Below are 27,407 nucleotides of genomic sequence, written 5' to 3' on the forward strand. Positions count from 1 at the left end.
GGCACGCGAAAGTTTCGCTTGAGCACTCCACAAGTGCGAGGAATTCAACCTTTTCATGTACCAACAATCGCAGCAGTAATTTTACCTTGTATTACGAGCTCGTTACAAAAAGCTGAGTGAATAAAGTGGGCGACTTATGGGAGCTATGCGTCCGCTAATGTAGCACGCAGGTAGTTTGTGTTCACCGAGCCATTTCATTGTAAAAGCGGTATAGATAGGACAGGGACGAGCTGGCTGGAGGTCGGCCCGGGCTCACCTGTGCGCCAGACCCGTAGGCGCGTCATACACGCACACAGCGGCGCGCGCACACAGCGGAGCGAGGTCCCGCACGCACACAGCCGCGGCAGGCGGGAGTCGACAGGCGCAGCTCGGGCCACTGGCGGGCGAGCTTTCCCGCCGCGAGGACCTCCGAGCCGGGGCTCGTCGCCGGCGCTCGCAAACCACTTGTTGAATCTAACAGACTTTTCATACCTCAACCGAACTCGCTCGAGTCACGTCGCGCGTGTTGCCACTACTCGCCGTGTCCGGTCTCTCCTGGTTTCGTTTCGTTTCGGTTAGTTACATTGTACTTCTGAGCTGATCTCGAGCTACCTGTGATGCCTACTCTTCGCTTCCTCTCTGCCTTCTCTTCACTCCCACATACGCTTGGTTTCGTCTTCCTGTCAGTGTTATTATTGTTACGGACGGCTCTCTCAGTAACATAATACTGGGCGCGTTGTAACTTGTTGTAACTTTTGAGATATTTAGAAACTGTTGTTGATACTCGCATCTGTGTTACCTGTTGACTACTTACTTATTATATTAGAGAATTCTGAATTAAATAAATATATATACGTCGCTGTAAAATTGTAAAATCGTTCGTTATATCGTGGATCCTTGCTGAGTACAGGTAAGTGACTTATAAATCACCGTGAATAATTTTTATATGGGGTGAAATAACTACGTTTAGAGCGATAAATTACTTTAATGGCAATATTTTTGGAAGTTGGGGTAATAAATTAGAGTTAATGTCACATAAATATCCCACAGCATTTGAAGTTATACAGAGCTTAATTGAGTTACTTCACCCTAATCTGCAGCTTGTGTATGGGAGTAAGTCGTCGTCTAATAGAATAAAACGTAATAGGCTGGCATTCAACAGGTAAGTGCACCTATTTGCGATCGCGGCTCCTCAGCTCGTCGAGGAGACAGTGTATATCTTTGTCTCGTGCACTTAGACAATGCTAACTGAATAACGCGTCCACCACACCGCCGGCAACACACACGGGTACATTAATCGGATTGTGCTTGGCTATTCACTGTAACGTTTAATCACTTAAAGTTAATTATATAGTTAATTATATTGTTCTAATAAATTGGTAAAGGGGTCACTATTTTATGGATCATCATTCAAAATATCTACAATAATACCTGCACATTGGTTTTCAATTTATTTTGTGTCCACGAGGATTAGGCTACAGTAATTACTTTCAATCAGGCTACATGACAAAGGTGGTATCCAGTAGTGAAAAAAATAAGAAATTTATAATTTCATCGACTAGTATATAGTTCATCAGTATTATAGGTATAATATAAATTAAAATGTACATAATCCTCTAACAAAAACAGGCCCAAACCCGCAAACGAAGCAATATAGTAAATAATCATTTAATAAATATCAATTTTATTTCGGTTTTTTATTAGCTTATATTATAATACTAGAATTAAATAAAAATTGTTTGTACACTGTTTTCCACTTTCTACCTACTGGACAATTTTGAAATAAAATCCTTAGTAGGTAAAGTCATTGGATGACCACGTCAAAAAAAAAAAAAAAAGTGGGTCAAAAGTACCAAAAAGAAACAGCCGACAATCACGAGAAAGTTTAAGAAACTAAAATAAAATATAATTATAGTTGAATACAATGAACTTAACTCAAAGGAACGGATAAAAAATGTACCATTAGACCAAGAATTTTTGAGGTCTCAACAAAAAAGATTAATGTTTATTCGTATCAACGTCGGTAATCCATTACTACCTCAAAAAACCGTTTCAAATGTATAGTAGAGATTGTAAAAAATATAATAGAAATTATAAACGTATTGTGTATCTCCAATAAAAGTTTTATAGATAGAAAAAGTGAAGGCAGCCACTTAACCTTTGCACGCAAAGACTAAAATATACAAAGTTCATATAATATGAGGATATTAAATTTTACGTCACTTTTTCAAGAACTCTGCATAATAATTTTCATAGGGTTCCTGGCGGTTTATCAGCTATTAACATTAAACAATGAATAATCACAGAGATTACACACAATGATATGATATTATGGATTGAATAAATTTAAATGCTTGAAATTGGCTTGAACACAACTACAAATCGTTGAGGAAACTATTTCATGAACATGGTGACTTTAAATAAATCTAATGCTGTGGTTTGATGAAGGTTTTGAATTCGATTTGGTAAACAATTGCTTCACACAATATGTGTCAAGTTTCTTATTGTCAGGTGGTCAATTATAAACTGCTCATTGCCTTAAAGTAAGCGTCTACAGGCTCGCATCGTACGCATCGTACGCATCGTGCGCAACGGTTTTTAGTTTGTCTTCTAAAGAAACTCATACAACTATGTCCACTGATCCGCATTGTACGGACCGCATCAGCGGCAATGCCTACATGCAATACGTACCGATGACGTCATACGGAATATCAATCCCAAAAATCCGAGTGAAAGTGGCACTGGCATTGGCAATCCGATTGGTAATACTCACGTCGACAGTCCGAGCGCTGCCGAAATAGTAGACGCAGCCTGAAAAATTGATCCGTTTGAAGCGATCTGTCCGATGCGTACGATGCGTACAATGCAGGCCTGTGGACGCTTACCTTTATAGATCACAAATATGACTGCTGCGCAATATTACTAATATTGCATATTACATGGGACTCAGAACATAAGTATTGAAAAGAGATTATTAGATTGTATGTATATCTATACACTTCTGTCTATTCATTCGAGACGGAAAGGCGTAGCTTTATATCATTTTAAGATCAATTGAAAATTCAATGCGAATACATTATGTCGCCTTTATATTAAACTCGATAACAGCTATCAAAACTGGAATTGCATACATTAAATGTCTACTATTCCTAAACGCGAAATTAATGCGTGATTATATTGCTCAATAACCTTCCAAGGTCATCTATTTTGTCGTTAACAAACACACTACTATTATACATACAAATATTTTGTTAGAGAAACTCTCAGATAGTTTGCGTGGCAGTAAATTAATTTTAATTAAATTATGAACTCACCAGCTTGGTCCGTCGAACTGAAATGTTGAAAGTTCTTGCGTAAAGTAATTTATCTCCATATCAATGTTAAAGTCGTTAGTTTGTTTTTGTGTATTTCTATTAAAATAGATGTGGTATTTTTGATCAGCTAATGATTTCCTCTGATTTGTGTTTTTGGGTCTCTTACTTTTAATTGAATTGCTACTTATGCAGTTTTTTGACAAATTTAGTCTCGAATAAGCATTTTAAAATTATAATTCGAAGGTACATATTTAGTTGACTTTAAATTTAACTGTCATTATCATCATATTATTATGTCTGCTGCTGTACAAACGCCATCTTCTTGACAGAGGCACGCCATATTAATCCTAATAATTAGTAAATGGTAGTTGGGTCATTGAGAATTGTCTACTGATACTTATCGCCTTTCCGTTGCTGGTCGCAATCTTAGAACGCCAGAGTTGCGGACTATCTAGTAGGTTACCAGGTTTGTAGCTCGAAAAGCAGCAGTAGGAACGGGTTGGTTTTTAGTCAGTAAGAGTCTGACACTCCCTTTCGCCTCGCTTAATGCGGGTAAAGTCATTGGATGATTTAACCCACTCAAAAAAAGTCTTAGAATGTAGTCCATTCTTTAATACATGGGTTTATTTTAAGCTGTATTCACAAACAAGACATGAGATAGAAAAGAAAATTTAATGCGATACGTATCATTTTCTAAAGAAAATCGCATTTCATTCACTGGACCCTGGAGGACACGTTATCGGATTATTTCATGTAGAGAGAGAATCTTTTTGATAACTTGCTCCGTGCAGTTTATGAAGTGAAGATCTTAATAACCTGTGGTTATTCACAGTTACGTAATATATACTTACCTATTTACTACACGACCACAATATAATAGAGGGGTTAGGACTTGTGGTTTATATAATGTGATGCTGTTTAGATATTGCATAGTACGTCGGTAAAATAATTGGTTTACGAAGTGCAAAAATAACAATTAATACTCACAGTTTTCGTCAACGTATGTGTCAGCTTATCTCTAAAACAGCTGAACCGATTTTGAGTAAATTTCTGTGAAAGATAGTTTAAGATGAGATTTTAGGGAACGGATATTAAAAAAGTTTATCATATCATGAATCTGTAACATATACCAGTATAGATAGTTCCAGTTAATATTTATCAGGGTTCTGTTATTCAACAGCATCCCTTAAAATAAAAACCTTGTACTAAAGGTCTCTCATATAATATTTCCTGACACTATAACTGCGTAAACCGCATATAACCATGATTTATATTCAACAGTGGGTGCCTTAAATCTCTTCCACTACCATATGCGCACGAACTGTTAGAGATTACCAGATGACGTGGTCAAAATATTAGCCAGTCACCAATGGAGTGAGGACGAGTCCCATGGTTGTGTGTCTATATTTTCAGTTATGTAAATATTTATTTATACATATTATTTTATGGCCCCTTGTCGCTGGATATAATAGGTCACCGTTGCTGGAGACTATGTAGCAAGGCCTATGTTTAGCATTGGGCGTTCTGAGATAGATTGGACGTTGATGATTATGATACTAATGTTGATACTCAATTTGAATGGTCGCATTTGTCAGAATCGTGTAAAACAAATTGGCATACGTACATTATGTTACTAATTTGAAACCGTAATTTGGTTCGGACTAGTTAAAAGTAAACACTAATTACAAATATTTAACTCGGAGTGATACCACCCACGGCCTCACAGAAAACCGACGTGAAACAACGCTTGTGTTGTATTTCGTTGTGTCGTTCCGAATCGTTCCCAATACCCAATTCCCCATCAACCCTTAAATTTCTAATCCCCAAAAGACCGGAAACGAACTTGTATCGCGTCTGGTGTTTCGGGTGTCCATGGGCTTTTAGGGGTTAGTAATTTAATTGCATACCATCAGGTGCTGTCGTCTACTCTTTCAAATATTTTTTAAAATATAATAAAACTCTTATAGTTAATTTAAAAATCTAAATCTAACAGTTGTGTTCAGTACCACATAATGTTATATAATTAAACCGGAACTTCTTTATTAATTTTTTTTCACTATATTTTCCCCCTCCATGCCTAAAGGTAGCTGCGATGTAAAATGTGCCTCTTTGATGTTACTTTCACGGTAATGCCTAGAGCTTTGTGCATTGATGCCACCGTAGTTAGTAGCGGCATTTTGCCGGGATGTAACAAGAAATATGACGTTCAAAGACTTTACTATACAATATACGTGACTTATATTACACAGCCTCGAATAAAAGACATGACTTAATGAGCCTTGTATCTGAAAATATGTAGATGCTGGTATTAAAATAATATCAAATGAAGAAGCTGGTACTGTTTTAAACAAATCAAATTCGTACTTAGTTGCGGACAACATAAAGGTTACCGGGGCTCCGGCTCAAAGCAGGAGTATTAACGGGGTGGTTTTTTCGCCTCACCCAAGGCGAAGGAACGGGGTGGTTTTTAGTCAGTAAGAGTCTGACACTCCTTCTCGCCTCACCCAAGGCGGGAAAAGTCTCTTCATAATTTTACCTCCTCAAAAAAGGTTATTAGTATACTATATATACATACAATGGATACAATGTTTGATACAATGTTTGAAAATCTCCAATAGTTGAGGATAAATTTGTACATTTATTGTACTTACATTAAGTACAAGTACTTATGCCTTCTAGTCAAATTGTATCTACCATTTTGGGAAAATACATACTAAAAATCTTAACAAAGCACGCTTAGACATAGCGAAGAAATACCTTTGTTCAAAAAGAATGTAATGTAAGAATCTTGGAAGACTCAATACAAGAATTCCGCATGCTTTCAATGGTTTGTTAATCAAATCAGGATGTACGAGTACCATGCTCCCATGCCAATAGGTAACATTTCCAAGAATTTGTGGCAGGTTTCTTTCTTTACTCATGAAAAATTGGTTTGCATGACGGCATTTCTTACTGATTAGCGCGCACAGACGAACAGACAAACAGACAAACAGACAAACAGACAAACAGACAAAAAAAAGTTAATTACATTTTTGGGTTCGACATCGACATAACAATAACCCCTGCTATTTTTTTTATTTTTATTTTCAATGTACAGACAGCACTTTTCTACGATTTTATTATATGTATAGATAGGGTGTATAGAAAAAAAGATTTGCAAAAGGGTAATAAAATAAGAAAAAGCACAGTTATAATTTGAACACAGCGAAAATATAAAAACTATTAGAACCCTTAGGCCTTCGGTATACAAGTTATAATTGTTTATTTAAATGAAAGCGTAGGTATATTAATAGAACCCGTGCGTACGGCGCGTAGCGTTCCGCGCGCGCCTCAAAGAGCCATCAGACCACCACAGATGGGGCCCAGTAGGGCTGATGCCTGATCCGGAGCTGCGGACTACCTAGCGGGTTTACCGGGGCTCCGGCTCGAAAAGCAGGAGAAGGAACGGGGTGGTTTTTAGTCAGTAAGAGTCTGACACTCCCTCTCGCCTCGCCCAAGGTGGGAGAAGTCATTGGATGATTTTCCCCCTGAAAAAAAAAAGGTATATTAATAGAAAGATAGTCAGTTGTATTAAGACTCATAGAGGAACGCCTAGGAGTCCCTATTGTTATAAAAGACAATTTTATTTTAGAAGACATTTGATCCTTTTTATCGCCGTAACCTTAAAAGACGAGAAGACTAAAGCGGACCTAGTTACACATTTAAGATAGACATAGAAATGCTAAAAATACTTCAAATTTCCTTCTAGGCATTCCAAAAATGTTAGCATTTTTGTTAGTAGAATAATAAAGTAATTTTATCGTCTAATTCTAAGTAACTTAATCGTATCAAAGAAAATTCTTAGCATTGAAGTAAAAATTCCAAAGTAGGAGCATACCGATCATAAGTAACATTGAAAAAATGAATCTTTTGTTAACGTTTTCTTAAGGTTTTATTTCCTGCAATCACTGAGGTAATACCTACACTAGCCCTCTCGTTTCCTCATTTAAGTGCACGAAGCGAGTAATATTATCTCTGCAACATCCTTGATGATTGATTGAACTTCGTCCAGACACGACTGAATTTCAAAGAAAATACGTTCTTAATACAAATGTCGTATAAAGGTAGTAGTGCCATAAACTGCTGATAGGCTTGCCCTAGGCGCATTGATTGACATTAAAAGCTATTTTACGCATTTATGATTCGACCTGACTTTAAATGTCATTCATGCAATATTTATTCGAATTAAAATAAGTTCTCAAAAAGCACAAGTTTGAAAATAAATAGATTGACATGTCTATTAATTCTAAAGTTATCTCAAATATTATAAACACATTTACACAAACTGAATATCTATTTGACATAAAGTTTAACAAGTCATCAATACCCTGTCATGTTCGCACGTCCATAACACGTCAAACCTTTGTAAAATGTCAGTGAAACTTTTAATATTCTAAGATTAGTTTGGGACGTGCAAACTTAACAATATAAGTTCATGTTAAGTTACCAAAAACCACTGCAAAGATGGTCGGCGGCAAGACAGCTCCTAGAACTTTGACAAAACGTTTCAAACACAAATAGATGCAGCGTGAACGAGAATAGCGAAGTTTACACCAACTTTATAATATTCCACGAGTCTTTGAAACAATGCAAGATATTTGCTTAATAACTTTAAACTATCTAGAGTTGAGAACATTCTAATAATCGTTAAAGTAACGAGAGATCATCTTTCGACTTTTGACGATAGAATTCAAGGTATCTTAATTTGAGAGGCAATTAAAATGAGATATTAATTGCTTTACATTTTCTTCTAACAAAGCATTTTCTTGTAATTGCAATTAGACCTACGTATTTTGTTGTCTCTTTGTAATAAGTAAGATAGAAGTGAGTGGTATATAAACACTTATGTATATAAAAGTAATGTGCGTCCTCTCGCGGCACTCACACGAAAATTGCCTACATCGATCCTCTCCAAACATACCTGCTTGGATCTTTGTCCTAATATACAAAGTAAATATGACGTCGTACGAACGAGATTAGCCAATCGGTGACAAAGGTAATTTCGTACGTGTGTCTCGTAGACCAATGGAAATAAAAATGTCCTCCAAATAAATAAACAGTTAGGTTCTTTTGTTCTATGTGGTTTTTGTTAGTATTGGTAGAATTGTAATGACTGTTGTTCTGCTATTAAGGGCTATGTTTGTTTGTTCTTTCATTTTTGATAGTTGAACTTAGATGACAACTGTGTTAAAAATACTATAAGTAAAAGGATCAAACAATTAAGCTTGCCAATTCTTAACGCCATTAAAAACCGAAAAGATGGTACAATCAAATTGTTAATATATTTCATGTAATAAGTAAGGCTTTTCTCGCATGGATTACCCACCTTTGTGACTGACCTACTAAATGTCAATTTGCGTTTCTAGATATTTTACGCCAAGTATACCTAAAAACTTTCGACCCTTATTTCATCCCTTGTTATGAGTTAATAAAGAATACTTTCAGATTTCAAGAACTTGAGAGATAACCGATATTGTTTATGATTCAAAAACAAACAATCAAATATCTCGTCTTAAAACATAACTTAAAAAATAATCAAAAAATCTGAGAATACAGTAGAGTAAATATTTGTTATTCTCAAGAGAAATCTTCTTATATCTTTGATCAGCACAGCTATTGATAATGTTCAAGCTATTTGGAGATTCGTTAATACCATGGATTACAAGGGAAATTCAACCAAGCTCATAAAGGATTCGTTACAACAAACATTTGATCAAACTTTAATACCAAAAGCGGCTTTTAAGCAACTTTGTGGCCGCTTCGATTTATTTTCGGAGAGGTTTTGTGTTGCTTTAACCATTTATAGTATTTGTACTTTTGGGTATTTTTTAATACTCGTACCCAAGTGAAATATTTAAACAGAATCTTAATTTTCTGTTAAGTATCTTGAAAATGTTAATGTATAAAACCGCCTAAACAGCTGAACTGATTTTGATCTGGTTTTAATACACCACCATAGAAAGATAGATACACAGGTTTTTAGTCAGTAAGAGTCTGAAAAGAAATTTTCTCCCATTAAAAAAAAAGAAAGAAAGACGTACATGTACCTTTTAGAAAATAAATTCTGTCGTAATAAAAAGGTAACTAAATAAAATAAAATCAGTTGAATTTCAAAAGGCAAAATTCACGTAAACAGCAGAAAAATAAGGGAATAAAATAAATCTTCTTACTTATTGATAAATATCGAGCCAATAGCTCTCACTTTGCATGATTTTTATTTATATAGCGTAATTTTCTTCGACGACGGGAGCGTTCTAAGAATAGATTGTTTCAAGATATACTCAAGAAATAAGGCAACACTCGGTTATTTTAGTTTCCTCTTGGCACAGTTTATTTATTGCTTTTCTACATTCAATACTTTTGTAAGTATTTCCATAAATATCAGTTTAGTAGTGTTTCTTTTCTAATTGGGGTAATTATCGGGGTATTGGTTAGTTTCAGAGGGTCAGTTTTAGACATGAAAACGTGAAGTAAATAGCAGGTGACTTTTCTTTCCAATCAAATGTCTAAAAGTCAATAATACCAAAGAAGATATTTCTACACATGACGACGTTTGTTAGTCAGGAAAAAACAACTCCTACCATATTTGTTAGACTTTATAGTATTTGCAGTATCATTTATTTTTTGTTACGCAGTTGGTATTTGTCCATTGACTATCTCGAAGTTTTGATACGCATAAAGGCTGAAATACTTATAGTTTCATTTAATTAATCATTGAGTTGGAACCCTGTCATATCATTTTACATATTGACAACATATATAGCTAGTAGAAAGTCAATTCAATATCTCAGGTTTATCCTTTCGAAGAATTTAACTTAATAATAATTCAGTATAAAGTAACAAGAACTCATATATCAACCATATTAAAGTCTAAAATCAAATAATAAAGGGTTTTCTATTACAACATTCGTTGAATCGTTTACTGCAAACAATTTAAATTACTCTAATCCCATATTGTCTGGGGAATATAATCGTTCATTTTGTGTGAGATTACTCAGCTGTACCCTAATATTATCTACATAAATTGTGACTTGTCGGTCCGTCCTCTGGGACCCTTAGTTTGGTCATACGTGTGTCTCCAGACCGCAGACTGGGGATTCGAGGCTCAACTCGTAACTGACGAACCGACTTATCAGTAACGTTTTAAATGGGAATACAAATCAGAAGTTTTGAATTTAAAGTTTCTATTCATCAGAATTTTTAATGAATAATAATACTTATTATATTGAATTTAAACACTGGAATCTATTCAAGTGCTTATTCTAAATAACCTATGTATATTCAGAAATCGTACAAAGAAATGTATGTGTAATAAACATAGGAAAAAATTTGCAACATTTCGTATGTACATTTTACATTCGTTTAGCGAATTCAGATAGAATTTAATTACCCATGTTGGGCTCATAGCAGGCTTGTTGGCATTTACCATGGAATTTTATTACGATCGCGCCGGGATCGCGTCTGATACAGAGCTATGTAAAAATAAGTGATTTATAATATTTCCCTATGGTGTATAAATAGAAATGAACTGATTCATTTTGTTTAGCATAAGGGTGTTTTTCCATCAGAGATGTGCTATGTAGCTTTGCTACGCAGATGTAACAGTTAAGTGAAACTATGTAGGGAAAGTATTTGTTGTAATGTTTTAAATTAATCTACATTAAGGGCATTAAAATAAAAATTAGTCATCTACTCTATTGATGCGATTGCTATGCCATCAACAGTCACAAGATGTCTCCTGCTGAACATAGACCATCCCCAACAACCTCGAAAGATCGTTGTGTAAGATTCTGATAATTAAAGTGTAAAACATGTCGAATACACATAAATGCGTTAGAAAAGTTACTTACATTTTTTATCTTGAAACACATTGTCAATTACATACCTGCCTTTTACCAGAGAATATCCATTTCCCATTTATTTTATTAGACAAGCATGATACTGAGAGAATTCTGGTTTGAGATAGCACGTGTGATGTATTGTTTTCGGTACTTTCGTGTTATGAAAGCTACGTAATACATCATCTGATTGTCTTTTTTCATCTGTTAGGTACGAGTAGTGCGATTCTCCTGCTCCTGATGTTGCGATTCATTGTTACTTGGGCGTTGTGCTAAGTATTTTCGTTGGAAATAATAATAGTGACCATCTAAATAACATTAGTACAATTGAAACTTTCTTTAATAAAACTGGATAGCGAATGTTTTAGAATGTAACTATCAGTGATCCGGAGCTGCGGACTACCTAGCGGGTTTCAAAAAGCAGGAGTAGGAGCGGGGTAGTTTTTAGTTAGTAAGAGGTCAAGGAGGAGAAGTCATTCATGGGTGAAGACTTCTCCCGAGTTAGGCGGAATGGATGGAGAAAAACTAACCTAGTAAACTAATATAGTTTTTGTGATATAAGGCATGACTTTTATTGAACTTAAATGTGCCCAATGTGGAATTATAAAGCAAAGTAAGTAATTTCACTCTAGAAGGTTTAATTTTATAGCATGAGAATCATGGTGCGAAACCAATTATGAGGATAATCACTTGAACAAATACCTTTTTCAACATCCAACGTGTGTACCTACTCTGATTTCTATTGTTACGTGGTAATAAACAAAGCATGCATGAAAAAAGGTCGTTTCGATGTTCGCCATTTTGTCGGCACGCCCATCCGAACATTATTATATTACGGGCCATGAGGTCGGATTATACTTAAATGTGGTTTTTATTTAAGTGTCGTACATTAAAACTTGGCTATGGTATATTTTTGTTACTTAGTCCAAAATGTAGCATTATGGCATTCTGTTCGTCAGGTAAAGTTATTTAATGTTTTATAGGAGGCAAATCTTGCCAAACATCAAAAATAGTTTAAAAATTATGAAATAATAATGTTCTAGATACTTTTCTTAACAGATAATACATATAACACACTTAGTTTTCAGTCAAATCTCCATGGTGCTTGGCTAATGGGCCACTCCCAGTTGTGCAGTCTTTTCTGTGCCTTTAGGCTTAATTTATTCTGTGTCCTACATTAAATTCACAGAGGGGAGTGGAAAATGTCGTGTTTTTCTTGTCCTCTAATAATATCTTCTGACTTATTTCGTTGCGGCATCTAAGACAGTTATTCATGTCTCTAAGACGCGCCGGACTTCAGTGTTCCGATGTTTTAATGTTTCTGTCTGCTGTAGATCCTGGCTTACATGAGTTGCAGCAGTTTTGAGAGGTAGTGGCGCGCTTGTCTCAATAATAAAATACTTTTCTTAACAGTAATCATACTTGCATTTACTCAATCAATAAGGTAGTAGATGTAAAAGTTATAATGAATCATCTAAAACTAAGCTATAACTAAGTACTTTGGAAACTTCGAAACCTACTTTAATTTGACCTAAGTAAGTTCATATTGCCTGAATGAACCCAAGCAGACATTAACTTCTGACATTTAGGTTCCACAAATACTTAAGTACATAAAACTTAATATTAAATTTGACCTACACGACCCTACCTAATCTAAATTTTAGGTCTTAAATGCTACTTACGCTTTAATTAAAAAATCTCTTTATAATAAAACTTCAAAGTTACCGAGTCAATCAATAAAGCGATTAAAAATTTAAGCTGTTACGAGGTTGGAAAGAAATTTCGATATTCCGTCGATACTAAGAAGCCAAGTTGAGAAAGAAGTACTTAGTTACTCATTTAATATTTAATTAGACTTTTCTTTGGAAATAACCACTAATTTTACCCACTGGGTTTGTCTTTAAAAGTTTGTGCTGCGAACGATGGTGTATCTTTGTAACGTTGAGTTATTCTTGTTCTTACTCTATTGTTAGAAGGGAAATGTTTAGAAAATTGTATGTTTCTCTAATACTTACCACATTGGAGCTAAGAATTAAAAAAAATCTGCGTTTATTTTAGTCAGATGGAGTAAAGAGGCGCTGATGTTGGTGATTACTTTAACAGATTATACTCAAATAGTAATATAAATTAGTAATCAACTCTTTTGGTGGAATACACAAAGAATTTTTTATCACAATATTTATTTATTTTTTTGAATAGAAAACCCATAAGAGATATGAGTTAACATAAAAACTTAGTTTATTTTTAAGCCACATCCATGATAATTTCGGTACATAAAACACTATGAAGAAACACATTTATAGTGAAAGTACCATAAAACTTTATGGTAAGGTCTATAAGCAATTTGGATTCACTGTTATATTTTCACAGTAATAGGCTTGGTAGTACACGCGACTTCGTTTCATTTACATGTCATTAGAATACTTTGATGGAAGAATTGTGTAAGCTGTTGGTACATACTAATGACTGGTGACGTCATTCAGTAGTTATACTCTGCGTTATAAGGTTGAGCAGACGTGATACTTTTTAAATAATCTGCCGAAACAGCCCCTTGTGATATGGGTCTGTTGAAACAGTTCCGTGACACTAAAAACTATTTTAACATTTCTTTGCACTAAAATTTCCTTAAAAGATATTTTTTCTTAAGTAACTGTTTCTTCAAAACAATTTCAAATGGTTCAGTCCCTACTACACTACTAGAAGGGTATAATAATAATGAGTGTATTTTATAGTGCTGTAAAATAACAAAACAGATCGATAATGAATGCACAATCATCCACATACTTTAAATCTCTGTACCAATAATTACACTGAATTAAATACATGTTTAAATTCAAAAATACCGTACGTTCCATTGACCAAAACATTCCAATTTGTACGGCTTTGAATCGGGATGAAATAATACGCGTAGATGAAAATATTGAATTCGTAGGTATTGCAGAATAACTCGCATAGGGTTGAATAGTGATTTTTGCGTGGTCGGACACCCACGGCACAACTATACACTGTACCAGTATACGACCACGCCTCACCTGACATAAAAGGAGTATTATGTGGGTGGTGACCAGATATCCCCTCAAAGTAGTGGACTATAAATAACAGGTACATAGATACATATGCAATTGGTTAAAACTTTGCAAACATTTTATATTTGTGTTGTAAAATGCAATGCAAATATTTTATTACAATGAAATGTACAGTGTAACATTTATTCATCTAGACTGATAGATTTTCTGTGCGATGCACAATAAAGATTTTTATTACTAAGTTCAATTACGAGATTTTAGATTCAAGATCAAACAGTACAATTTCTTACATTGATTTCGAAATCAACACATTTAACGTACTTTGCCAGACAAGGAACAGCTTCCAATACCCCGTGTGTGATGATGCTTAGAACTACCATATCAAAACATAGCATAATAATATTAAACTACGGACCCTTTATCATAATACGAGGTCGAGCATAACACAGTTCCTGTATCTTGCTCGTGTAAATAACAGATTTCAATTAACCGCACGTCAAGAACATACGAGTACTGTAACGTTTGAATTCTGCCGAACCAGTTTCTGCTGCCATAAAATACAGTTAGCAATTACCAGGAAAACTTGTAAACAAACATTTAACGTTTGAATTAAACGTCAGATCGGCAAAGCAGAAACAAGATTTTTATTAAATAGAACTCTCTTAATTTCTTCACAATGCTTGTACGTGGTATTAAAAATTTTGTTGTAGAGGTAAAAAGTCTAGGGACTTATCTTCTGTAATCAATAGAATCTAAACATCATCAAGAGCCCGTGACATTTTACTTCTTATTCTAGACTGTTGACCAAAATTTCCATGCTTAGAAGGCCCTGGTTAAAGATCGTAAATTAGAAGGTTCTGGATTATCGATTATGGAAATCAATAATTAACATCTCGATACATTACATGATAATTTTGTTTTCTAGGATGAACCATAGAAACTAAATCATAGTCAGATAGTCCAAAAAGTAATATATCCATGAAAATTACAAGAGTGCGTGTTTGTAAGTAATAAAATATGACGAAACCTCATCAGTGGTACTTCATTTGATGGTCCACAAACAATTTCCTAGCACCATTCTCGATATTAAGCCTCTAATAATAATTCAGGTCAAGCCGTTCTTTAAAAGATTAACAGAATGGCCAGTTGAAATACTAAATTGCTAAATTGAAATAAGTTTAGTTCGTCAGTTTCTATTAAAGTTAGTTTAATAGTGTTTTGAGTTTAGATGTCCGCTTATTCGGGAGTTTATTTCGTCTCGAATATTCAATTTTGAATTAGTTATAAAATTACATAAAAAATGTGCAAAATAAATCAGTAAAAAATCTAACTTTACAATGACCAAATACGAAATATGAGTATGAAATTATTTCTCTTTCTAAACCAATCACACAAATAAAATATTCAATGCAGATTATTATTCAGTCAATAAGATTTTCAAAGGTCAATCAGATTTAGTAAAGCAATAAGTGATGAGCGATTCAGTAGCAAATGGAATTGGAGCTTAAAAAATATTGTACACATATACATAATGCAGGATAACAAGCCAATTATATTTTATTGAACTGATAGGCAATCTAGTAAATGCTGTAACGACAATTTTTTTCTTAACAATCTGAATAATATTGTATTAATCATTATGTTCATGTTCAAGTCATGCTAGAGGCTCAATATTCATGAGCGATACACAGCGCGGCGACTGTCGCGCTACTACTCATATAATTAATTTAGTATGTCTCACGAAGACTTACTCAATTTTATTCAGTTTCACATTTAGGAAGCTATCATTATATTATTCCATACAGTGGTACAGTGGTACAGTGGTACAGAATACATTATCACAATTGTAGAGAATGTATCATCGGAGTCGATTCTGAGAAATGAATATAACAGCATAGAAAACTGTTTTTATTTTTCGCATGATTAGAAACTTTAGTAGGAAGAAATGAGCCATTAAAGTGAATGTTACTTTGAAAGAACACAAAAATGTGGATGTAGGTGAGGCTTCGTTAGACGCCATTGTAACTTATACAGATTATGACGTAAGCGAGTGACGACTCCCTCACATTTTTACTCAAAGTCAAAATGTCAAACAACTGCTTTACAAGGTTGTTCTTTGAAAAAGAAATGCCAAAGGACTGAAGCTAAAAATATCGACATGTAATGAATATGTTAAAGTCATTTTATGATCATATTTTTACTGAAAATAGAAATAAAAAACTCGTAATGTATCAGTTACAAGGACATACGTGGAACTGATTATTCTTAACTCAATCTCTGATCTGAACTCTAAAACTGAATGGAACGGCCTTGTGATCTTTTTCTGATAGAGTCAAGATACTTATATATTAATTAAAGTAAATAGTACTGTAATTTACTGTAGTAAATTGCTACGGGTCGTAATCTTGCTACGCCGTAGCAGCTACGTCGAAAATGTTGTAGCGAGCTACGATCTAGCTTTTTATTGAAGGGGGAAATCATCCAATGACTGGCCACTCTTAGGTGGGGCGACAGAGAGTGTCACACTTTTACTGACTAAAAAAAAACTACCTCGGTGCTACTCCTGTTTCGACCCGGAACCCTGGTAAACCGCTGTACGACGTACGACGTAGCTAACCCACAAAACACACCCAATTATATTGTGTTTAAATAGATAAAATAATCCATTTATCAACGCACCAGTTGCGCTTCGGTTTTCTAAGCGTGAAATCCATTTTGCAAATAACATTTGAATCAGTTGAAATTAGGTCAATACCTAATTTATTCGTTTTCGACGTACAGCCAATATTCTGTGTTTAGGTTAGGATATAAAGGATGTTGCTCACATAGGCTTTGGAATAGGGTTTTTTTATCTAACTTCTGACATTAATGGTTTTAGGTACGAATGTAATTGAACCTTTTTCTGTTGTATTTTCTTATGATACGTTTTCTGAAAAGTTGGAAATGTTTGAAGTAGGTGTATATACTATCTAGAGTATAATTGTTTGATGAGAAACTCGACTAGTTTCTAGCCGTACTAGAGGCTATCGATAACATATTATTTAATTTAATATGTCTCACGAAAGTTAAATAATAAAATCTAGAATATATTTTCCGGAAAATGTAAATTTGTTACTAGAGATTAAAAATATTACTTAAATAGTCAATGCTACGTGTACATTATACATACTTAAACATAGGCCTTCTAATGCATTTTAATTACTTAATAATTTCCCGCATAATTTTACCTTTATAATTGCTTAATGTAAAAACTTTCACTGAGCAAATTTCGGTCAACATATTTAAGGCTGTAACTTGAACAATAAATTTGTAAAATATTATTCCTAATTAACTCTATTTATACGTATATCGTAAAGTCTTTATACAAAAAGGAGCATCCTAATTAGACTAAAGTTCAAACATCAACAGGTCAACCTACATACCTTTCTGTCAATTCTTTTATTAGATTTCAAACTTTGTCATTTTGGATTAAAGTCGAAAATCCAACGACAAAAAATAAAGACAGAAGTAGCTTATTAAGCTAAGGTACGTAGCATGTGATGATTGATGAAATTTAGGGTGAAACAACATACATACACATGATACGTGTAGAGTTTGAAGATAATTCTAATTTGTGTTAACAATTAATTAATGTCAGACTTGATGTGACAATGACAGGTATTAATTTCAATTAAATTAATAACTGCAGATAAATTCTGTCAATTAGATTACTCAAGTGACAACTTTATGTCGACAGTATCTGTTAGCATACACACACACACACACTTGTACAAATTCACCCCATGTGACAGGTGATATACAGGAGGGTACAATTACACAAATACGGCTTTTGATCCATGAATTTAGTCGTAGTCTTTATTAAAAGAAAACAATTAATCAAAATATATAAAATTCTAGATGGTAAAAAACAATTCGAACATTCCTTGGGTTTTATGTAACATTCACATTTCATTAATAGTATCAATACAATATCCTACATGTCTTAAAAATTATAAATATTCTAAATATACCTCAATTATGTAAACACAAAATATGTTGGAATGATACAGTATAACTTACAATAATTACAGCCACGATTACATCTGTCAATTTAAAACACGCTATTGATTCCACTCTGTATACATTACGTATGTACAATGTAACATGTCAACTTACACACACACATACAAACCATTCACTTCGAACGTTCGACAAACTCAAGTTCAAGTTAGTTGGAATGGAAGTTTGTACTTTGACAGGTAAAGCTCAGTATGTAGCTTTAAATAAGTTTAAATTCGATTAACAACTTAGGTAGTGCAGCTTAATTTAATTATATATATTGAAATAACATTGAATCAATCAATCATTCTGCTTATGAGTATTATGTGTTGTAAGAAACTACTTTTTTTGAGGTTGGAAAATCATCCAATGACTTCTTCCACCTTGGGCGAGCCACGAGACAGTGTCAGTCTCTTGCTGACAAAAATCACCCCGTTCCTACTCCTGCTCTTAGAATCAGAGCCCCAGTAAACCTGTTAAGTAGTCCACAACTCTATAAGAAACTACTAGATTAAAATTTTTGATGATTAAAATCTTAATATAGACGCCATCATACCACCCATAAGTTATCTACTGCTAAAGTGGGCCTACTTAAAGAAGCATCTGTAAGAGCCAGTACCGATTGGCGCAGGTATACTCACTACAAAGAATTAGGTGCCTGGGCGGCATAGATTATATTGAAATACTATTACCTGTGCCGATTGGTGCCGAGCTGTTTCTAGAAACCTGTTTCATGTCATTTAATAACCTCCAGAATCATCAAGAAATATAACATTTATTTTGCTTTTATCTATTAGTTGTTCTCAACACGTTATAAAATTATTTTGTGCAAACAAAGAGGGTTTATATGAGATTTATGACATACTTCGAACTAAACCATTTATATTATTTACATAAAACAATACAACGCCCAAACAAATAAGCCTCACGCTAGCGTATCAAAGCAATGTAAAATTGTATGTACAGCAATTCTAAGTGAATAAAAAATCCTCGCAACTCTGCTATGTCTTTCCAAAGAATATTATATTAATATAAATCTCTTTATTCAAACGAAACCTCTCGAGATTCCAAATACTTAGTATTAATGTTATTGCTTTACAAAGTACGCGAACAAAATAATAACAAAATTCACAATAGCTTAGACTTAGGTAATGCTATTGAAACAAATCTTGTTTCACGAAACATTGATATTTTTACATAATTTATTTTGTGTATTTTCTAGAAACGGAGTATGGAAAAACTCATATTTATTTACTTTTTTACATAATTAACACTGTTTATCCTGAAGGTTTAAGATTTTCTAAACCGTATGTGTTGTGTATGCTATAAAGTTTGGGTCAGAAATATACTTGACACTGTCAAATTAAATTACCAGGAAAATATGGGTAGTAATCTGAGAACTACTTTTATAATATGTCTGAGACGGATACATTTTTTTCCACTGTCAGATTTTCTGTAACAATCAAACATATTATAAAAAATGCCATTTGAATTAAATACCTAATTAAAAATATAATTATATCAGCTTAAGCAATCATAGGTTTTAAACACAATAGCAAAATAAGAAAGTATGTAAAATGCTGTGGGACATAAGGGAATTTGAATAAAAATAATCAAGTAACACGCTTAGAAACTATACCAGCAAAATAAACTGTGAACGTTTTATTGAAAGAAAAAGATGATAGTAGATAGATAAAAAGAATGAGACCAAGAGACACAAACACACACATACACACAGCCATCTAAAGACGGTATCCATTCGTTAATTAGTGCTTCGTTTGATACACTGAGTAGCTTACAAGAGATTCATTAGTACAACTCTCATGTTTATTTTGTGAACAAACATATCGATGAAAAAGAGTATCTAGTGGAAAATATTTTATCGAGATGATAAAATATTTTTATAATTTTAGTGTAGTAAAGCAGGTATCGGAACGGGGTGGTTCTTAGTCAGTAAGAGTCTGATACTCCCTATCGCCCAATGCGGGAGAAGTCATCATCATAATCATACCGCAACAGGGCGTCCCTGCTGAACATAGGTCTCCCCCAATGACTTCCAGATAGGCCGGTTAGAAGCGACCTGCATCTAGTGGCTCCCTGGAGAAGTCATTGGATGATTTTACCTCCTTAAAAAACTGTGTAATAAAGAGTGTTTCTGTTTCAATTTGTTTTTGTGAAACAAAATTCAAGCACAATTTGTGTTTACGGTTTTCTGTGGGGTCGTGGTAATACTTCGCTGGAGCCGGTCTATCACACGAATGTCCCCACTTCTCTATCCCACAAATCTAGATCTTTTATCACCGTTGACACTCATAACGATGTCAATAATTAACATTTTAAACTTCCTTCTTCGCAATTTTACACCTCTCTCCGTCAAAGGTGTTGCATTACACGTTACATACATGTCATAGCATGTCAGAAATAAATAATGCTCGCTGGGTAATATGATAGTGAAAGCAACAGTCACAATGAGCGACAGCGTAAGTCCCACCGGCTTAATCAATGTACGCAAATGAAAATGACACCGTAATGCTATGCCGCCCTGGTACACGCTTCGTCAAAAATAATTAAAAGTTATGAGAATTTTCTTCAAGATTTCTTTATGATTAAATATGAAAAGATAAACATTTTGAAATGGAAAGTTGTTTTGATCCAATGAATGACATACGAGTAAGTATCATTTTTATTTTGTTCATTCTTACAGTTGTGTCTGAAATCATACACCAGCATATACAGTGTTTTTGCTGAAATGAATAGGGTGTGAGCCATATAAAAATTCCAGACTCCGTTCTACCACTAAGGAATTTTCAAAAAGCTAAAAAATGCTCAATAGTGTATTACCTGACGCAGGAATCGAAACCTGCGACCAGTAGACTAACTAGGGAGTCACACAAGAATAAAATATATCATTTTAATATTTCATCTTTACCTATCACTTCGTAGTGGGCTGACAGAGATTGAAAAAAGAACACATAGTAATCGTTTCACAAAAGTGATTTCTAAATTCATATATAATTACAAGTCTAACTTTAACAATTAACAAATCGCACAGAGAGCCCAGTACCTACCTAACCTACAACAATTACACGTGTACATAGTTTGCGACCTTTTTTGTCATAAATAACCCGAACCATTCCCCAGAGTGTAATATTCCGGAAACCTCAGTTTAAAACTGAAACAATAAATTTAAAACATTGTAGGTAACGTAAATTGTTACCATTAATCATAAGTAAACACGCATTAATTAGTTAAAAACTTGAGTAATCCTTTAGAGTGAGTTTTGTAGAGTAATATGGGAGCGTAATATGACACTTATATCGTCATATTAATCCGGGTTTCAAGTTGGAACATAACATTTGATTTATAGCATTATCCGTCTTTGTAAACAACTGATATTAAACTTGACAAAAAGATGGGTATTTGCGTGTATTGTCTAGTTTTTACCAATTTAGGTTTTACAGACAATGCCAAAAAGCAAGCCTTATGGGTTGATTGCTTCGTTAGTGAAGTGTTTGCAAGCACAATTGTAAACACGAAGTCTTGACCCGAAATCTGTCGACTAAACAGAAACTGAACACTGATTTATTAAATTTTGGTGTTCCCATAAATAGTACAAAGTCTAGAATCTTGTTTACCATCTAGCTTTTGGCTGGTGTGCAAGTCTGCGGACGGCGAGCAAAGATAGCTTGCTACACGATCAGAACCAGACCCGTGCGAACGGCGCGTCGCGTACCGCACGCGCCTTAGAGAGTCATTAGGCCACTACAAATGGGGCCACTACAGTAGGGCTGATGCCTAATCCGGAGCTGAGGACTACCTAGCGTGTTTATCGGGGCTACGGCTCGAAAAGCAAGAGTGGTTTTTAGTGAGTAAGAGTCTGACACTGCCTCTCGCCTCACTCAAGGCGGGAGAAGTCATTAGATGATGTTCCCCTCTCAAAAAACGCTATTAGCTGGTATTAAACAAACCTAACATTACCTATATTACTGGTAGAAAATGAAACTGTATACTACCTTTGCGTATCTGGAAGATGGACGTGACGCCATGTTTACACAAACTAATACACAATATCGTGTACCACCAGAAATTGCAAGTGCCAACGGAAATCACACGAGACGTTGAGAAATGTATTCCTGGAGTAATCTGAAGTGTTGGGACAATATTGTATATACACTTTCACATACACACTGAACTAGTACAAACTGAGCCTCGCATGTATGGAAAGATCATACAGAGCGAGATCATGATAAACTGGTTTGTATAGCTCCATGTGTAGCCGAGTATCCACGATATGTTCTTGCTTTGCAATTTCAGTTTGCATTAGTATGCGAGCTTGGACTCTCCATAGTCTATTATCGTTTACACCAGAACCGTAAGTGGTGACTATATGTAGATATTAATTGTAGAATGAAGAAGTATTCTATCACGTGATTATCAACATACACTGTTAGAAATGTTGATCTTGTAAACAGATTTTAGATTTTAATTTAGGTCTATTCTGTTTTAGTTAAAGTAGTCTTGGAGAGCCAAAAAATACCGTAAGATTACTATTAACTAGTATTTTTTCCCTGTAATTTGTATGTTTGACTAATTTCCAAGAAGTTTCATTAACAAAATTTCATTAATGAACACATTTCCAAATTTTCAAACGTCCATTATTCATGCCAAAGTAGTTCATTAAAGTGCTACTAACGTTAAAATGTCAGGTACAAAGTAAACAGTAATCGATAGATCAAACAGCCGTGCCTATAAAATTCTTCACAGAAATTAGCAAGTCCCGATAATTTCATCGGAGTTAAGTTACTTAAACAAATTGGGTCAAGCCAGGTCCCACCTTTACTTGTTTGAATTATTTGTGACTTAGTACAAATAGCTCAAACATTTCACTAAAATATTTAACGATTTACTCGATCTAAAAATAAGATTTGAAAAGGTTAAAAGAAACAAAGTTCTCGCGAAGTAACGTTATTATATTTCGTTTTAAAAGTAATTACTAAACAACTTAACTATTATTAGATTTTTGCTGTCAAAATAAAAACGTAAAAAGAAAAACGTAGAAAATGTTGCTTTATTTATTTGTAGTGTTAGTGACTGTTAGGTACGAAGCACTTACTACAAGATTTGACCCTTAGTATTAGGATCAAGATCGATATTAGTGGCGACCTATTAGGGAAACCTAACTCAAAAGAAGGTTTGTTTTGATTGTGATATAGATATTATTATTATTACTGTTTTGTAATTGACTGCCTCGTTGTCGGAGTGACTGCAAGTGCGACTGCCAGGCAAGGAGTTTCGGGTTTAATTCCTGGGTTAGAACATATAATTACTGGACTTTATTCGAGTTTCGAAAATTTCTGAGTAGTAGCACGGAGTCCAGAAATGTGCCCGGTATTACATGGGATTTATAACAATAATTGTGAAGCAGGTGTACATTGAACAGTGGCGTTACGTGCCATAATGTGCACCTTTTTCTACCCGTTCGGTGATAAAAGGAAAAATTCTATTTGTAATTCATAATTTTCAAAAGCAGCCCAACCTTGTTTTGTATAGGCAAGATAAAACTAATACAATAATAAAACGTGGTCGCACATACTTCGAAGAATATGAGATATAATATTGCGAAAAGAAATGTTATTTTGTAAGCGAATACCGAACATCCGATATATTTACAAACATTGAAAATGCCAGAGTATTTATCGTACATTTTTATTACCAAACTCTAATTCCGTTAAATACGAAAACAAATAACAAAATCAGTAAGTAATGAGGCTATCATTGGATACTTTTGTAAACACTGAATGTTTGGAATAAAAACAAATGAAATCCACGGATTCTTGGTAATTGAGGAGCGACGGTGTACAAACATTAATTGGATCGAGAGAAGTCACTTCCAATGTGACCTTTGAGGTTAAAATTAGAGATTCTGTGAGACTTTATTTTGCTTTACTCTAAATCCATAATTACACTCTCAAAGTTTTGGGTATGAATGTACTTTCATTGATGCGATGTAATGTTTAATAACGAATTGCAATGTAGAGACTTAGGGAGCAAATGAAAGAGACGTGTTGCTTCTAAAGAATACCTTTAATCAAGCAACTTACTTATGCTACTTATAAGGGCGAGGTGCAACACAAATTGCTGAATTCAAAATTGAAGGTAAATTAAATCGATAAAATACATGAATGACATTTACTTATTAAGTTATGTTTAAAGTAAACAAACAAGTTTTTTATAAGTTAATTCAAAATTATATTTCATAGTTACACCCAACCGTTTGTTTTTAAATTGGTAAGAATATAATGAATATTACGTTTTAAATATTATAACATAACATCCAAATTATGTCTCCAGAGAATCAAAAGTATCATTACATGACCCATCTTTACGTCCAATATCTATTCATAGTCCGAAATTTGTATAAAAATATTCTTGACTTTAAACAATGCTGCCTAAGAGTAGGTTCAACTAACAATAGGTGTAAGCTTCAAGGGTCGGATTCAAATCCGGTGCGTACCAACCTCGCGGCTATGTTCCCTTCATTAATATTAATTCGTTTAGCCTACGATTTTCTTTGAATACGACCTTTATAATGAAGTAAAGTAACATGTTTTAATGTACACTCGTTACGATTTTGGATTAAATGTTTTGGAGGCTGGCTTTGGTATCAAACGAATATTTTAGGCTACAGACAGGCTATTTTTGGCATAGAATATTGGGAATGGCAATGATATTGTTACTTAATTGGCGACTTCCAGAGCTACAACAGGTATTAATCATAGCCACTCTTATGGATAGCACGGTATCCAAAAAAAGGAGCGTCATACGAGTACTATATGTTTCCAAAGTACGAGTTCTGTTTAACTCCCTCTAGTTTAAAATACGGTCTTGTTTTGAGTTTTGACTGATTATTATACAGCTGAATAAATTGTTCGACGAAAAAACAAGACATGGCAATGCTTTGACAAACAAAATATAAATTTTTAAAGTTAGTTGACTCGTTTTTGAAGTGTTTTTGTGAGTTGCAACAAATGTCGTAAATACTACAGTTTTGTTTAATTTATCTTCCAAGTGTTATACATCAAAATAAACTAGAAGATTTGTGCTTTTCGATGATGTATAAATATCACAGTTTTAGCTGATAAATCTAGTCTAATTTTAACTTCAAACGATTGTTGTTTCGAAAAAATGGCCGGTCTAGTGTTGCCACTTTTAGTTTTGTTTATACATATTTTACACACTTTGCATTACAATAGTATATAAAATATCGAAATACATTTCGTAATAAGCAAAATTACATTTTTCAAAGAGAAATATACTAAATTCATTGAAGATTCCATAATAATGTCAATGTGTTCCTCAGGTTTTTTGATGTGTAAAATTACGAGTAGTGTTTTCTTTCGATTTAATTACAATACTTAGAGTTAACCGAATATAATTATATACATCTGAGTCTAGTTTGTTGTAAAAATATTTTATTGATAAAATATGCAATAGTTGTGCCGTATATTTAAAAAGGTAGAAATAATTCTGTTTTTTTTTCTGTGTTTCAGTTTAACCCGTTTTATTGTATTTTAAAGATTACACTAAAGATTTAAAAAAATCGTTAAGATTGATCAGTATTCTTCAATCTTTTCTTTATTCTAGGCATTACGGTTCAGTAGCTATATAGGTTTTTTGTTACGACGAACTTGCGAGTCGCGCGCGGTTCGGATGCCGTGCGCGGCTGGACGTTAGAGAGATAAACGGTCGCGCGGGCCGGACGTTAGAGTGGATAGTACGTATTCTTTTTACCTGCTTCATTGATACGTTTGCATTGGAGAATGCAAGCATGCAGGTTAAAAAAACTATTTTAACAAAAAAAAAACCGACTTCAAAAAATTATTCCAAAACAAATTAATATGCACTAAAAAGTAAAAGAAATTATTGCGTATTTTTCAACAACTTAATAGATCAACTAACTTTACTAACTCATCACACACATTATAATGTAAGTAGGTACAATTATTGTTATTTCTTCACTTAAACTCAAACGCAGAGCACATTCTGTTCATTTTTGAGGAGTTCCCTGGATTATCTTCCACATTTATGGTCAGACTTTAAAAAAATATATATGGGACCACACTGACATCGTACTCTTTCAAACACAAAAAGAATTTCTCAAATCGGTCTATAACTGCCGGAGATATGGATTAACATACATAAAAAAAATACGGTCGAATTGAGAACCTCCTCCTTTTTTGAAGTCGGTTAAAAAGTACCTTATAATATTTTCTAGTGCCTCTATTAAAATTAATCTATGAAAATATTTTTTACATTTTAATCTGTTTGTGTTCTAAAAGCAAGTACAAAATTTTTCAATATTTTTCATAAAGATCGAGTTATTAATTTATTCGCCAATAAAAATTACTACCTTTCATTTTCCGGTACAAAATTACATTTTTCCAAGCCCTTAATTCGAGGTCAGCCTACACAAAATACTGTTGACGTTAGTATTCCCACAAGAAATGCAAATGATCCTATTTCCGGACCCTATAACGGAATTTTGATTTGGACCCTACCTGAACAGGTCCAAAACCTCTTGCCTCATTATACAACCTTCTTACAGAATATTTTAAAGTTAGATTGTTTGACAAAGTAACTTGTTTACGAATAAAAATATAATTTAATAATCGTATCCGATATTCATTATCATAATCTGTTTCTTTATGATAATAAATTTTGAGTGGAGATTATCTCCTAAAGATTCCCGAATCGAATTTTGTTTTTCAAATACTCCTATCGAATATAGATGGCGTTTTATTTAAATTTTATCGGCCATGGAGAATTTAAATTGGGATTGTAGCAAAACCTTTCGATTATATGGCTGACAATTTTAAAAAGTTCTGTTTCGTTGTTCGTGAAAATCTTACAAAGTGGCCGATCTGGAAATTATTAATAATGTGCTTAACAGATGATATCTTTTGTAGCTGAATTATAAACCACTTTATTAACTATCCTATATTAAACCCATATGGTTCAAATTCCTACAAGTTAAAATATGCCACCTAAACTTATAATACGAGAGTAATTACAGCGAAAACTCCGAGAAGACGAGAAACAAAACCAATTGTAACAAAATAAGGAAACATTCATCACAACAACTAAACGTTTGTTAACAAACTAAGTCATTTAAG

The 27,407-nt window shown here is 33.9% G+C and overlaps 1 protein-coding gene across 3 annotated transcripts in view; it reads left to right on the plus strand.

Moving 5' to 3' along the window:
• The first annotated feature begins 322 nt into the window (after positions 1 to 322).
• Positions 323 to 27,407, plus strand: part of LOC118267589 (uncharacterized) — a 236,205-nt gene continuing 209,120 nt past the window's right edge. For 2 of the 3 annotated variants that reach the window (XM_050694351.1, XM_035581660.2), the window contains exon 1: positions 323 to 889. The gene's annotated coding sequence lies outside the window, so the exon portion shown is untranslated. The remainder of the gene's footprint in view (positions 890 to 27,407) is intronic. The other variant, XM_035581662.2, reaches the window with a different exon arrangement.

The sequence above is a fragment of the Spodoptera frugiperda genome, chromosome 6, assembly GCF_023101765.2.
Source record: "Spodoptera frugiperda isolate SF20-4 chromosome 6, AGI-APGP_CSIRO_Sfru_2.0, whole genome shotgun sequence".
Classification (NCBI taxonomy): domain Eukaryota; kingdom Metazoa; phylum Arthropoda; class Insecta; order Lepidoptera; family Noctuidae; genus Spodoptera; species Spodoptera frugiperda.